At 45.9% G+C, this 12,494-nt stretch overlaps 1 protein-coding gene across 6 annotated transcripts in view; it reads right to left on the bottom strand.

The window, feature by feature from the left end:
* LOC147111808 (glutamate receptor 4) overlaps window positions 1–12,494 on the bottom strand; it is a 235,621-nt gene that overhangs the window by 186,800 nt on the left and 36,327 nt on the right. Inside the window, exon 1 of one of the 6 annotated variants that reach the window (XM_085999066.1) lies at window positions 9,455–9,716. The exons of the other annotated variants lie outside the window; for them this stretch is intronic. The gene's annotated coding sequence lies outside the window, so the exon portion shown is untranslated. Of the gene's footprint in view, window positions 1–9,454; window positions 9,717–12,494 lie in introns of those variants that run through there. 6 annotated transcript variants of the gene reach the window in all.

The following is a 12,494-nucleotide window of genomic DNA, read 5'->3' as shown; positions in this document are numbered from 1 at the left end:
TTATTACTCTAAACTTGGACTTTCCCTCTACAATGAGCTGTCCCTAATTTCACTGCAGATTACAGGGATATTCCTCTGATTAGGAATGAACTTTAGTATAACTGACACAAACTGCACCAATGCTATTTGATGAAAAGCTGACAAACCTCAGTCACTGCCATGTTTACATGGATTCCTGACTGAATTAACACTGCCATGACCTTGGTTTCAGAGCTCTACCAAACCCAAGAGTGATTAGGTACTTTTAAAATACAATTTCCAAAGCAATACTAGTGATTTGCTGATGTTTACATTAGCCAGAGTATAGTTTTATTTCAAACATGTAGTTCCAAGTACAAATGGATTAACTGAAGCCACCTAAGAGACAGATGAAAGCAAACCTGTCATTAGCCTTTGGCCTAAACAGTCTAGCTAAATAAATACTGCACTGCATAGGGATTACTGAAGTAAGAGCTGGTGCTTTGGATTGAAGTCATTTTTTCCCTAGGAGTACAGACCTAGTGACAGTAATCATACATCTTAGTCACTGAGTAGCTGCTTTGTTCCAGTTTCAATAAAGGTTTAAATATTGGACAAGTCCCTCCTGTATTAGAATTATTAAACTATCATCTTATTAGCATGTCTCTCATGCCTCATTTTGAAATGCCTGTAGCTAATATAAATTTTTGGCTGTTGAAGTAAAAGTCACTGAAAAAATTCTTATCTAATTCTGGGTGGAGTGACCTTCACAAGTACAAGACGATGGTATGAAACCCTTAATAGATGTTAACAGTGTACAAGGTTCCAGAATGTGTTAGGATGGCTGGCGTGCAAGGTTTACCCCTGTGGACTTTGAGTACCAGCAACAATAACACAACAATTGTGCACATGAAGTTGTGTTTGTGACCTTATGATTCTGGCCGTAGGGGCTCCCCATGGTCGAGACAAGCTCCATACAGCCTAGCTTTGTGAAAACTGTATGCCTGGCTTGTACAAAAATGTTTGGGAGCTCAGCTTATGACAGGAGGAGAATGGCCCCCGCAGAAGCTAACACTGGGGAGGGGGGGGGGGCAGCCATTTTACATTTGCAGCCAAAGATGTGTTGTTTCCAGGAACAGTGAAAGAAACCATGTCACTTGATGATGTTCAGCTGCCTTGGAGGCATGTACGCAGCCTCTATCCTTAGACATCTTTGCCTCTGATGGTATGTTAATATAAATGTGGTATTAAACCTACTTCTCTTTCTAGTCAGATTATTACAATCTAAACTAAGTTCAACAAATACTGAGATAAAATTGGCTCTGGCTCTATAGCCTAGAAATTACTTTTGGCAATATCAGCAGATGACATGAACCATAGATAACATTCCACAGTCAGCTTATTTTGGCAGCGAAATTAACTAATTTAAAATAAACAGATTTCCCCTGTGTTAAAATAGCAGACAGAAGAATGTCATATCTGCTAATATTACCAACAATAATTTTTAGGCTCCTATTACGTGTGCTGCTGTTGACATCTATTTTATCTCTCCTGCTGAGCAGCATCATTCAAATACAACTGACCTATGTCAGGCAGTCAGTCCGTGCGGAGGCTGCCAAGTTAGTATCAGGCAGAATGCAGAAGGACATAAGAAAGCATGAAACCAGAAAAGGCCCATCAGGCTTGTTCCTTCCGCAGACCGTGTACTGTACACTCTCTTGTACTCTCGGCAATCAATTTAATCCCTTTTCCGTGAATGTAAAAAAAATAATTCTGAAGTTGAGTTCCACTATATCAAGACACTGTATGTATCCATAGCTGAAACAGTGGTAATAATCAGTTTTGTGATGAACAGGATCCAATCTGTAGTTAGATTTAACACCACCTCCTGTGTAATCAGGGATATTGGGAGGCTGCAGCTTATTTCCTACCCCAGGCATACCAGGCAATGGAAAATGACATCATCTCTCATGGTAATAATATTACTGTACCCTTGGACCCTCGGAATAAAGTCCTGCCCTGGCACCAGAAAGCACGTTAGGAAATTCTGGTTTGTGTAAAGATTAATCTGTGCAGATGATCTCTGCATCGGCACCCTATCAGAAAGATTTGAGGACATTCAAAGCATCCTAAGGGGCTCCCTGAGTGTGCTTGGAGAGTATGATCGTGCATGGTCCTTGAATGCCAAACCTTGCAAGACACAAGTGTGTGCCTTTCACTGGAACACCGCCAGGCCAAGAAAAAACTCCAGCTAATGTGGGATGGTACAATCCTCGAGCTCGAGGAGCATTCGGTTTATCTCAGGGTCACATTAGACCAAACGCTGACATTCAAAGAGCATGTGGAGAAGCTGAAAAAGAAACTAAACTCCAGGAACTGTGTACTCCAGAAACTGGCCAACACAAAAGAGGAAGCTGACCCCCAAAACAATCCAAGCAACCAGTCTCCCTCTGTTACTCAATTGCCAAGTACTGTGTCCCAGTATGGTCATGCTCGAGCCAAGCACACAACATTGATATTGAACTCAAAAAATCATGTAGGGTCATCTTGGAGATTTTCAAACCAACTACCACTATTCTGCCTCGAGGGGATTGCACCACCATCAGTGAAGTAAGATGCCTTCAGTAAAAAGAGAAAAAAACAGGTGCATGATCCTAGGCAGCCGAGAAACGATCCTCCTCCCCACCCCCCCCAGATGTGAATGTGGAGCGTCTAGGCAAACACTTGAACATTGCCTGATGCAGTGATCCCGTCAACATCCTGTATTCCCGATGAACTATTCGAGGTATATAACATAAGGCTATCTCTGACCACTTCCTCGTATTGCTCTTCACCCACATCCCCCTTCTCCCCTACTTCCTTCTGTGTCTGCCCCTGGAAAAAACTCTCCCCCAACTCTCCCTAATTTCTCCTTATGTGGCTTGGTGTCAAATTTCTTGTCTTATAACATGTCTGTGAAGCGCCTTGAGGTGTTTTACTATGTTAAAGGTGCTATGTAAATACAAGTCATTGTTGTTTGTTGTTGAGGTAAATGACAACATCAGGTCCTTGGAGATGCCAAGTTATTGCAGTCTGTACAAAAGCAAAATACTGCGGATGCTGGAAATCTGAAATAAAAACAGAAAATGCTTGAAATACTCAGCCGGTCAGGCAGCATCTGTGGAGAGAGAAACAGAGTTAATGTTTCAGGTCAATGACCCTTCGTCAGAATGACGCCATCGACTTGAAACGTTGGGCCAGATTTTGTGGCTTGTGTGGGAAATGGTCGGATTCCCCTGAATGTGGGGTTTCTGACACACAAAAAAATGTCAGCCAGCTCCACGCAATTTTCCCTCAAGTGGCCAATTAATTTCCAGCATGTGGGCAGCCTTGCTAATTGTCCATTTCTAGTCAGAAAGCCCCACAGTATGATGTCATCATTCGTGGTGCTTTCAAGGTCCATAGCAAGCACTACATCCTTTGAAAGCTTCCAAATGAACCATACAGGATGTCAGAGGAGCCTGCAGCAGCTGTGGCCAGTGCCAGAGCCCGAGCTGCCTCCAAATTCGACGAAGCTTCACTGCAGGCATTATTGGATGGGGTTAGGGCCCACAGGGAGGTCCTCTTCCCTAGGTCAGGCAGGAAGAGGCCTCCCACTGAGACCAAGGCTGCATGGATGCAGGTGTCAGCAGATGTCAACTCGAATGTGCATGTAACTTTGGCATCACATCTCTAACTCCTTCCTCTACTCCCCCACAGGACCATCCAGAGCCCCCGTCCCCACTGTGGAGGAGGAAGAGGCTGTGCAGCCAGACTCCTCAGAGGAAGCTCCAACATCTGAGGGAGCAGCGTCAGCAGAAGTAAGCGCACCCAGCACCAGCGCAGACACTCACACCTCAGGGGGACCTTCGGGACATAGAGTAGTGTTGTCACCTGGTGCTTCACAGCTCACAAGTGAGCCTCAGCAGATTCTGGAGACAGGGACAGCAGTGGAGAGTCCTCATTGGAGGGCGCAGGACACTGCCAGCTCAGCTCAGCTGCGCTGCATGTCGATCCTCTGCCTCTGGGTCCATCCGCAAGAGAAGAGTTGATGGATCTCCATGCACAGGTGCAGGAGTCTCTGGCAGGTTTTGTCTCCAGGGTCGCTGCGAGTGTGGAGCGAATGGAGGAGTCCATAGCGACCATGAGCAGAGCCTTTGTGGAGTCATTGGCGCATGAACGCATCACCATGGAAAGGTTGGCAACCTGCATGAGGAGATAACTCGCCAGGGTACGGAAAATATGGTGAGTGCTCATAAGAGAATGACATCTCTTGAGGAGCGTTGGCCATCTATTGAACAGAGAAACCAGACCTTCATGGAAGTCCTTCTGAGTAGGAGTGCCAGTGCAGAAACGGGTCCCCATGGCCCCCTAAAGCGCAGCAAGGTGATGGAGATCCTCTAATGGCAAGAAGGGAAGGAAAAAGGCGTCCCATGCTTCTTGTAGATGCCTCCACTGAGGAAGCGCTGAGTGAGGGTGGCGAGAGGGGCTTCCCAGGAGATCACATTGGAGAAGTGTGTGAGGCTCCAACCTTCCACAGCTGTGCCTAAGCCTTGAAGAAGTCGCCCCAAGCCTGCAGCAATAAGGTCCTTCACCAAACAAATGCTGTCCCTTTAAATCACAGCTTTCCCGAATGACCTGCTGCTGACAGCAAGCAAGCCGGCAAGCTTCACGCCAAGTTTCATCAGCGGGGTTCCCCGCAGGCGTGTTTAGCATGGGGAACCCCACAAAATCGGAGCGGCCCCTGAAAATCGGCTTAAACATGGAAATAATTGGTAATTAGTGTTTCGACGGCCAGTCCCGCCAGCGGCGGGCGGGACAAAATCGGGTCGCGGAGAAACGGCGGTCCGAAAGTCGGACAGGGCGGGGAATCAGGCGGCGGGGGGGGTCGCGACCCGCTTTTTCGGCGATTTTCAGCCCCCGGCCGCATGAAAAGCCGCCCGATGGCTGCCAGAAAATCAGGGCCGTTAACTCTGTTTCTCTCTCTACAGATGCTGCCTGACCTGCTGAGTATTTCCAGTATTTTCTGTTTTTATTGCAATCTGTAGTTGGCCCTCTCGGGCCTGAGCTCCTAGAAGTCATCGATCATGAGCATCTCTTCTCCCATGTTGCAGTCACAGTCACTGCAACCATGAATTTTTTCCCTTTGGCTCCTTCCAATTGCCATAGGAGAGATCAGCAACATCAGTCAATCTGCATTTCATGCTCATATTAAATAGCTTGTTTGTTACATATTCAGCACTTTTTTCAGGGACATGAAGAAACAAATCCAATGCCAAAAGCCCCTTTATATTTCGGAGCCTACAGTATTGACTAAAGGAACATTTACGAACTTTAAGGTCAAAATATCCACAAGTTACTGGAAGAAAAATGTCTCCAAAGGCTCTATACAGCTTTATCTGAGAGCCATTGAGGATCCCTTTAAATAGTGTTTGAATAACCGGCCACAGAGCTTGCCCTGCCCATGGTTTGTGCTGGTCAGGTCAGAAATGTTTCAAACAGGAACTGTGACTGTCACATGTGGACCTAGAGCCGGGTCAATAGGTGAATGAGAGAATTTCCGCAGGGGGTCTCCCAATCTCCCACCATTACTTTGGTGGAAGGTCAGAGGAAACAGCCAGTTACACCAGTTCTCTGGATTTTCCACCAATCTTCCACCAAAGTTATGGTAGAAAATCGGGAAAACTCCTGCGGAAATTCTACCTGAAAATATTTAAATATATATGAACGGCTACATCACACTGCTACTTGCTTTTGTTTCAGCAGCAAATTAATGGAAATTTATAGAGATCAGGAGCAGGAACCCTGGTGGAATGTTCTTGCTGCTAGCCTATTGATGGGGAGGCCACTGATGACATTGCATATTGAGATAGAGGATCAGCCATGATCGTGTTGAATGGCGGAGCAGGCTCGAAGAGCCGAATGGCCTACTCCTGCTCCTATTTTTCTATGTTTCTATCGCCACTGTTGCTTCCACTGAAGCACAAACAAGGGAGTGAGGCTGGGACCTTTCTGGTCTATGTGGCTACCACACTACTCACACCCATTTAGAGAGGGTTGTTTTAATCTTTAGAATATATAATTCTTAATTTCTTTTGTCATGGCTACCGTGGTAGAGACATTTAACGAATAGGGACTAAAACTGTACCAGGCAAAAGTCAAAGAGCAGGAGAGACAGCAGAGGAAGTCTGACAAAAGTATAGGGCACTTGTTGGATGCTGGAAAGCACAAGCAAGAATACTGCAGCAGAAGATGGGAGAGATGAGTGGAGGCTCATCAGAAGAAAATGAAGGGATGAAAACCATTCTTTCACTTGCTTCTGATTAAAAAACAAAAACACTAGCGGAGTAGATCGGGGAAGAACAACCAGTGGAGCAGATCAATAAACAAGATAAACGCTAGCAGAGGCGATCAGAAACCACCAAGAGACCCAACTATTGAAAACAAAGCCATTATAAGACAGATAACTAAAAATAAAGAGCGGGACAGATGATTAAAACCAGGAAGCAGCACGGAGAAGCTAAGTTTGAATGACGAATGGTTCAGAACACAGAATTTGCCCAATGGGTCTGCTGCTGTGAGAATTATCTGAGGGAGATTAAATTAGTCCTGCCAATATTTTACTGAAAACATCAGCATGAGCACAAAACAGGAATCCTTTTTCATTAAAATTATTGACAGAAAACATTGCACCTCCTCTCCCCAGTCTATGCTCATTACTCTCTCACTGATGCCCAATGCCATCGAGTGGTAGGACAGGGATCTGTTCTCCAAATTCTACAGGCAGCAGAACTGGGGCTTGGTACTTCCCTATAGAGTGTGAGTTAGATCATTTCTTTTTACTGAAGGCATCTTACTTCACTGATGGTTGTTGTGCAACTCCTAGTGACCAGCCACAAGGTTTAATAATTCTAATCTTAAACCGGCTGCCAGACATTTATCATTGAATCATAGAACCATAAAAAATTATAGCACAGAAGGAGGCCATTTGGCCCATCTTTGAAAGAGCAGTCGTGCTCAGTCCCACATTCCCGCTTTTTGTCCATAACCCTGTAACTTCCTCATCGTCAAGTACCTGTCCAACCTCCTTTTAAAATTATTTATGGAATCAGCTTCCACCACCTTTTCATGCAGAGTGTTCCAGATTCCGACAACTCTGAGTGAAAACATTTCTCCTCATCTCCCCTCTAGATCGTTTGCCAATGATTTTAAATCTATGACCTCTGGTTATTGACCCACTCGCCAGAGGGAACAGCCTTTCTCTATTTACTCCATCAAAACCCTTCATCATCTTGCAAAACTCTATTAGGTCACCTCTTACCCTTCTCAGTTCCAAGGAGAACAGTCCTACCCTTTCCAACCTCTCCTCATAACTGAGGTCCCTCATCCCTGGTAACATCCTGGTAAACCTCCTCTGTACCCTTTCTAGGGCCATTGCACCTCTCCTGGTGTGGTGCCCAGAATTGCCCACAAAACTCCAGCTGAGGCCTAACCAGTGATTTATAAAGTTCTAGCATGATCTCTTTATTTTATATTCTATGCCTCTATTTATAACCCCAAGTAAACCACCTTATCAACTTGCCCTATTGTCTTTAAGGATTTGTGTATATGGACACCAAGGTCTCTCTGCTCATCTACACCTTTCAAAGTTGTGCCATTTATAGTATACTGGCCTAGAAATTCGGTGGCGGCCCAAACGGGGCGCCAAGCTCGCCTGGGCGCCGGAATTACCGCTGCGATCGGAGCCGTTGCGCCTGCCGGAAATTCAGTTTGAGCGCCCCAATAGGGATGCGGGGCGCTGCTCGAGGCGCCCCGCGTCCCTCTTGGGGCGCTCAAACTGAATATTGCAGCGCAACGTGCCGCAGCGCCACACGCTGCGACACGGCGCGCTGCAGTACTGCAGGCCTTCCTCCACTTCTTAAGGGGGAGGGGCCTGCACCAGCGCGATGACCGATCGCAAGTGCCGGCAAAAGAGCCCGGCACCGAGGAGAAGTGCCGGGCTCTCGGGACACAGCCGGCACTGCCCGGGGGGGGAGATCAGGAGGCCGGGGATGGAGGTGCTGGCAGGCGGCCACCGAAAAAAATGGCTGCCCCGCACCTCCACCTTAATTTGCGCCACTACCACCACAGGTAGGCCCTGTGAACCGGGCGCGATTTGCGACCGGCGTTACAGAGGCGGGCGCGACCAAATATCGTGATCAGGGCGGTAGCGGGGCGCTGCGCACACTGATGACGTCATCGGTGGCGGCGCAGCGCTACAGGCTAATGCCGCCATTAGCGCCCTGCTAAATATCGCGGGAGGCGTGGCCAGTGGCGCTAAAGCCACTGAGTGCCCTCTTTAGGCGCTAGCTGGTGGCGCAGCCCACCAAATTTCTAGGCCACTGTCATTCCACATTAGTCCTCCCAAAGTGCATCATTTCACACTTCTCCTCATTGAACTCCATCTGCCATGCTTCTGCCCATTTCACTATCCTGTCTGTGTCATTCTGAAGTCTACAACTATCCTCATCACTACCTACAATGTTGCCAAATTTCGTATCATCTGCAAACTTTGTAATGCTGCTCCCTACACCTGAGTCTAGGTCGTTTATAAAAATTAAAAAGAGTAATGGACCCAAAACTGACCCTTGGGGAACACGACTGTAAACTGCCTCCCAGTCTGAAAAAATCCACTTAGAACTTACCTTGCACCTCCACCCAACCCTCTCTATCTACTTTATCACTTCCCCATCTCACTAGCCACCCCTCACACTCACCCTCATCCTACTGCAAGCATATCAACTAACAACACACAAGGGTAGGCACTTGAGAGGTTTAGCCAATGTCTATGTGAAGTTTCTGGTAATGTGTTGTCATACAATGAAATCTCTTTTTCAAAAAGTGCCCCTTATTGGACAGATCTGAGCGCACCATGAGAAGTATCTTACTGAGTTCCAGTGATTGTACAGTCATAACTTTCCCGCCCCCCCCACTATAGTGATGAGTGTGCATGGAAGGGCTTGGAGTTAAAGGGACGCTTTACGGTGCTGGTGTGGGATGGTGTCAACCTGGTGCATCATGTGGCAGTCAGGGCTTACAGCGTCAAGTGAAGAAAATCTGGCCATGGTGATACCATCACTGGCCTCCCGGGCAGCAATGTTGTCAGGGGATGATGCCCTGTGTCCAGTGCAGCATCAGGTGATGGCGGACAAGATTGGTGATGTTGTTGGTGATGTTGGTGTGCCTGGTGATGTTGGTGTTGGGGCTGATCGTGGAAGGATTCGGAGGACCAAGGTCTGATTGTTTCATTGGTTCCGATGTTGCTGCAATAGATGGCAGCTGCAGATGAGATGGCAGAAGCGATCTGTCAATAGTGAGAGAGGTTGTTCCAATGAGGTTGCACTGGGCATACAGTTGGATCTAAAAACTTGTAAGCTAAAGAAATCTCTATAAGTATTAAAAATGCTCTAACCAACATTTTCTGTGCTCTGAAACTCACCATCTGCAACACGGCATCCTTTACACCACTTCTGCAGCTGTCAGCTTTTCACAAACATCAGAGCAGACTCAAAACACGCCAGGGTGAGCTGGCGTGTTCCCCGAACAGCGGGTAACCCGTGGGGGAGAACGTAAAATTAGAAGTAAGCCTCAAAATACTCTTAAATTGGCTGTTAACAAGTCATTTAAGTACCAGAATTGTCTCCCCCGCTGCTTGGTTTCAGGTCAGTTCTGCACAGACAGACCTGACACCTGGGAGACTCGTGTGGAGGCGGGTTTCCTACCCGCTGTCAATCTTTGCTATTTTGACAGCGGACCCACCTCCAAACCCGCCCCCTCAGCGCCATTAAATTCGCAGCCTTAGTGTCTGTGCTCCACTAGTTGTGTGCTTTCCCCCACCATTCATAGGTCATACAAAGTGAATAGTTATTACACATTATGAGGAGAACTGTATTGCTCTCCCCCACCCCTCCCCCATTGGAACTAAGTATCTACCAAATCAGACAGATGCTGAGCGATAAAAGCAGAAAATGCTGGCAATATACATGTAAACGGTGATGGGTTACACCCGAAACATGAAGCTTTTTCTTTTAGGTGCTGACTGACCAGCTGTGCATTTCTATCACTTCCTGTTTTTATTCAGATTTCCAGCACTGGTGTCTATCTATTTATTTTAAATGTTAAGAGATGCTTCCCGAGAAAGTCTAGCTCTTTCATCACAAGAGAAAATCAAGGCAAGCAGATCTTATGCTGAATGAATGAAGCATTAACAAAATTAGTTCACATGTAAATAATCTGACAGCGAACAAAAAGGAACCAAACAAAAGAACCTGGTGAAAGAAGTAAACTAGACACCGTCATAGCAACGAGTGAGGGTAAAGCTGGAATTCTGTACATGAAGAGATCTTTCAACTAGCATTAGAAGAAACTGCTTAATGTATTTGAAGTTTTTCTAATTATTATAACAGCAACGTTCTTTTAAATATTTCCCCCTAATTTTCCGCTTTTTCTTCTCAAGGCTGTTTGGGGTGAGAAACCTGGCCTTTGGACACTGAGACCAACTGTAGCTCACTTATCACTGTCCTGGCTGAGATCAGCTAATTCAGTACAGCCCTGGAATCAAACCTTCCTGGTCTGTAGGGCTCAGTACCATAGTTTATGATGCATTTACCAACTGAGTTATTGGGGAGCCCATTAAGTGTTAGACCCTAAGCCCTCACAGCTGGACATGCCCAAACCCTGCCCAAAATCTCAGGACCAGGGTCATTTCAATTGATGGAGCAAGCCGTCCATACTTCTAAGCGGCACCTGCCCCTACATCACCGCTGTAAAGCAGAGTGACCCACAACTGCTTGGTGAGGGGCCAAAGATATAAATTGGATGCAGCAGCCTTCAGCTTGGAAAGGAGCCATTCTGCCTCAAGCCAGAGAGTAATTGATCCCCCCTGATGTGGGGGAGGGGATAGACAGAAGATCCTCCAAAGGCCACCCCGCCCTCCCCATTGGAAGATGGGAGGACATTGGAAAGGGACAGAATCCTGGCAAAACCAGATTCTGTCCCATTTTCCAGCCCACAATCTGGTGATCCGCTGTGATTGCTCTTTCACCCAGACTGGAGTTTCGGGCCTTCACTATTCTCTATATTAAGAATGATTAACTTGTCCAGAAGCTGACACCTAATAAATCAATCATTCTTAGATGGAGCAAATTGCCACAAAATGAGGGACAAATATTAGTAACATATATGACGGAAATCTACTAAATGACTCACATACAGAAAGGGATTAAGTTAAAGCTGATTTGTCAGCCATAACCTCATTCAATTCAGTGTGTGTGTGTTGCCACAGGGGGTATCGCAGAGGACTAGCAGGGTGTGCTGAGTGGTGACTAGCACTGCAATTTCAGCAGTGTTGTGTTAGAAGGGCCTTCAGCTGTGGTGGTGGTTGGACTGCTAATGGGTGTCAGCTGACAGTTGTCAGCATTGGCTGTCACAACACAACAGTACTGCGCTGAAACTGACACAAATTGTGCATCCTTTCCGAAATTAACATCTTCTCTCAGTAGATGTTCTGAAAGGGAATTTGTTAACATATTGGCCTGAGCAGATCAGCACAGCTTGCACAGAACCTCTCTTCAACAAGACCATTAAAGGCATTAATAAGCTCTTAATAAAGTTAATATTTTGCCATTTTATCTGCTATATGCCTTTCAGCTCTCAACATCTTGGAGACATTCGGAGAATACACTCTATTTTCATTAACAACATATTTGCTGAACACTTTTTGTTAGCCTCAACATCATGAGGAAAGTATCAACATAGGCCTTTATAAATGATCACAGCAGTACTATCTCCATCCTGTTGGCCAAGATCTTAATCGAAATCTTACAATCAACGTTCACCAGCAATAAACGCTTGTAACCTCTTCACTGGCTATAATCCTTTTCCCAAGTCAACACTGAGATTAAAGCTTATCGAGTCAATTTGATGTTTCCCAGCCTAATGCATCCATCTGTATGGAGAAGGTGTCTAGTTTGAGGAAGACATTTCTGATAATATTTTACAATAAAGCCAGCCAAAGCGAGTAACTTTACAGTCTCCATCTTTTCTATTGCTCGTTGTATTTCAGTTAATTTGGAGTGCCTGTCTAATAACACTCTCTTCCTTCTGTATCTTGGCATCGACCACATTCTTAAAAAAATTCTCATAGACCTCCCTCTTAATCTTACACTTCAAACTACAGAAGTGTGTATAAAAAAATATGCAATTCAGGATTTATTTCTCCCAGATCAGTAGAGAATACACCTTCGCTATTCTTAAATTGTTGGAGCTGCTGCTGTCAGCTTGGCTTTTCCATTTGAGAGGTCAGTGATATGAACATATGAAAATATATAGACATATACATGGATGTTACAACATGGAAACAGGCCATTCGGCCCACCAATCCATGTCGGCATTTACTCTCCATGTAGGCAAATAGTCTTAATCACATTTACCCACCCTGTTCCCATATCCCTTCAATCCCTTTCCCTCCATCCACCTAT

The sequence above is a fragment of the Somniosus microcephalus genome, chromosome 10, assembly GCF_052327205.1.
Source record: "Somniosus microcephalus isolate GS21.2 chromosome 10, FLI_Smic_1.0, whole genome shotgun sequence".
Classification (NCBI taxonomy): Eukaryota; Metazoa; Chordata; class Chondrichthyes; order Squaliformes; family Somniosidae; genus Somniosus; species Somniosus microcephalus.
This window is presented reverse-complemented; position numbering and strand designations above follow the sequence as displayed.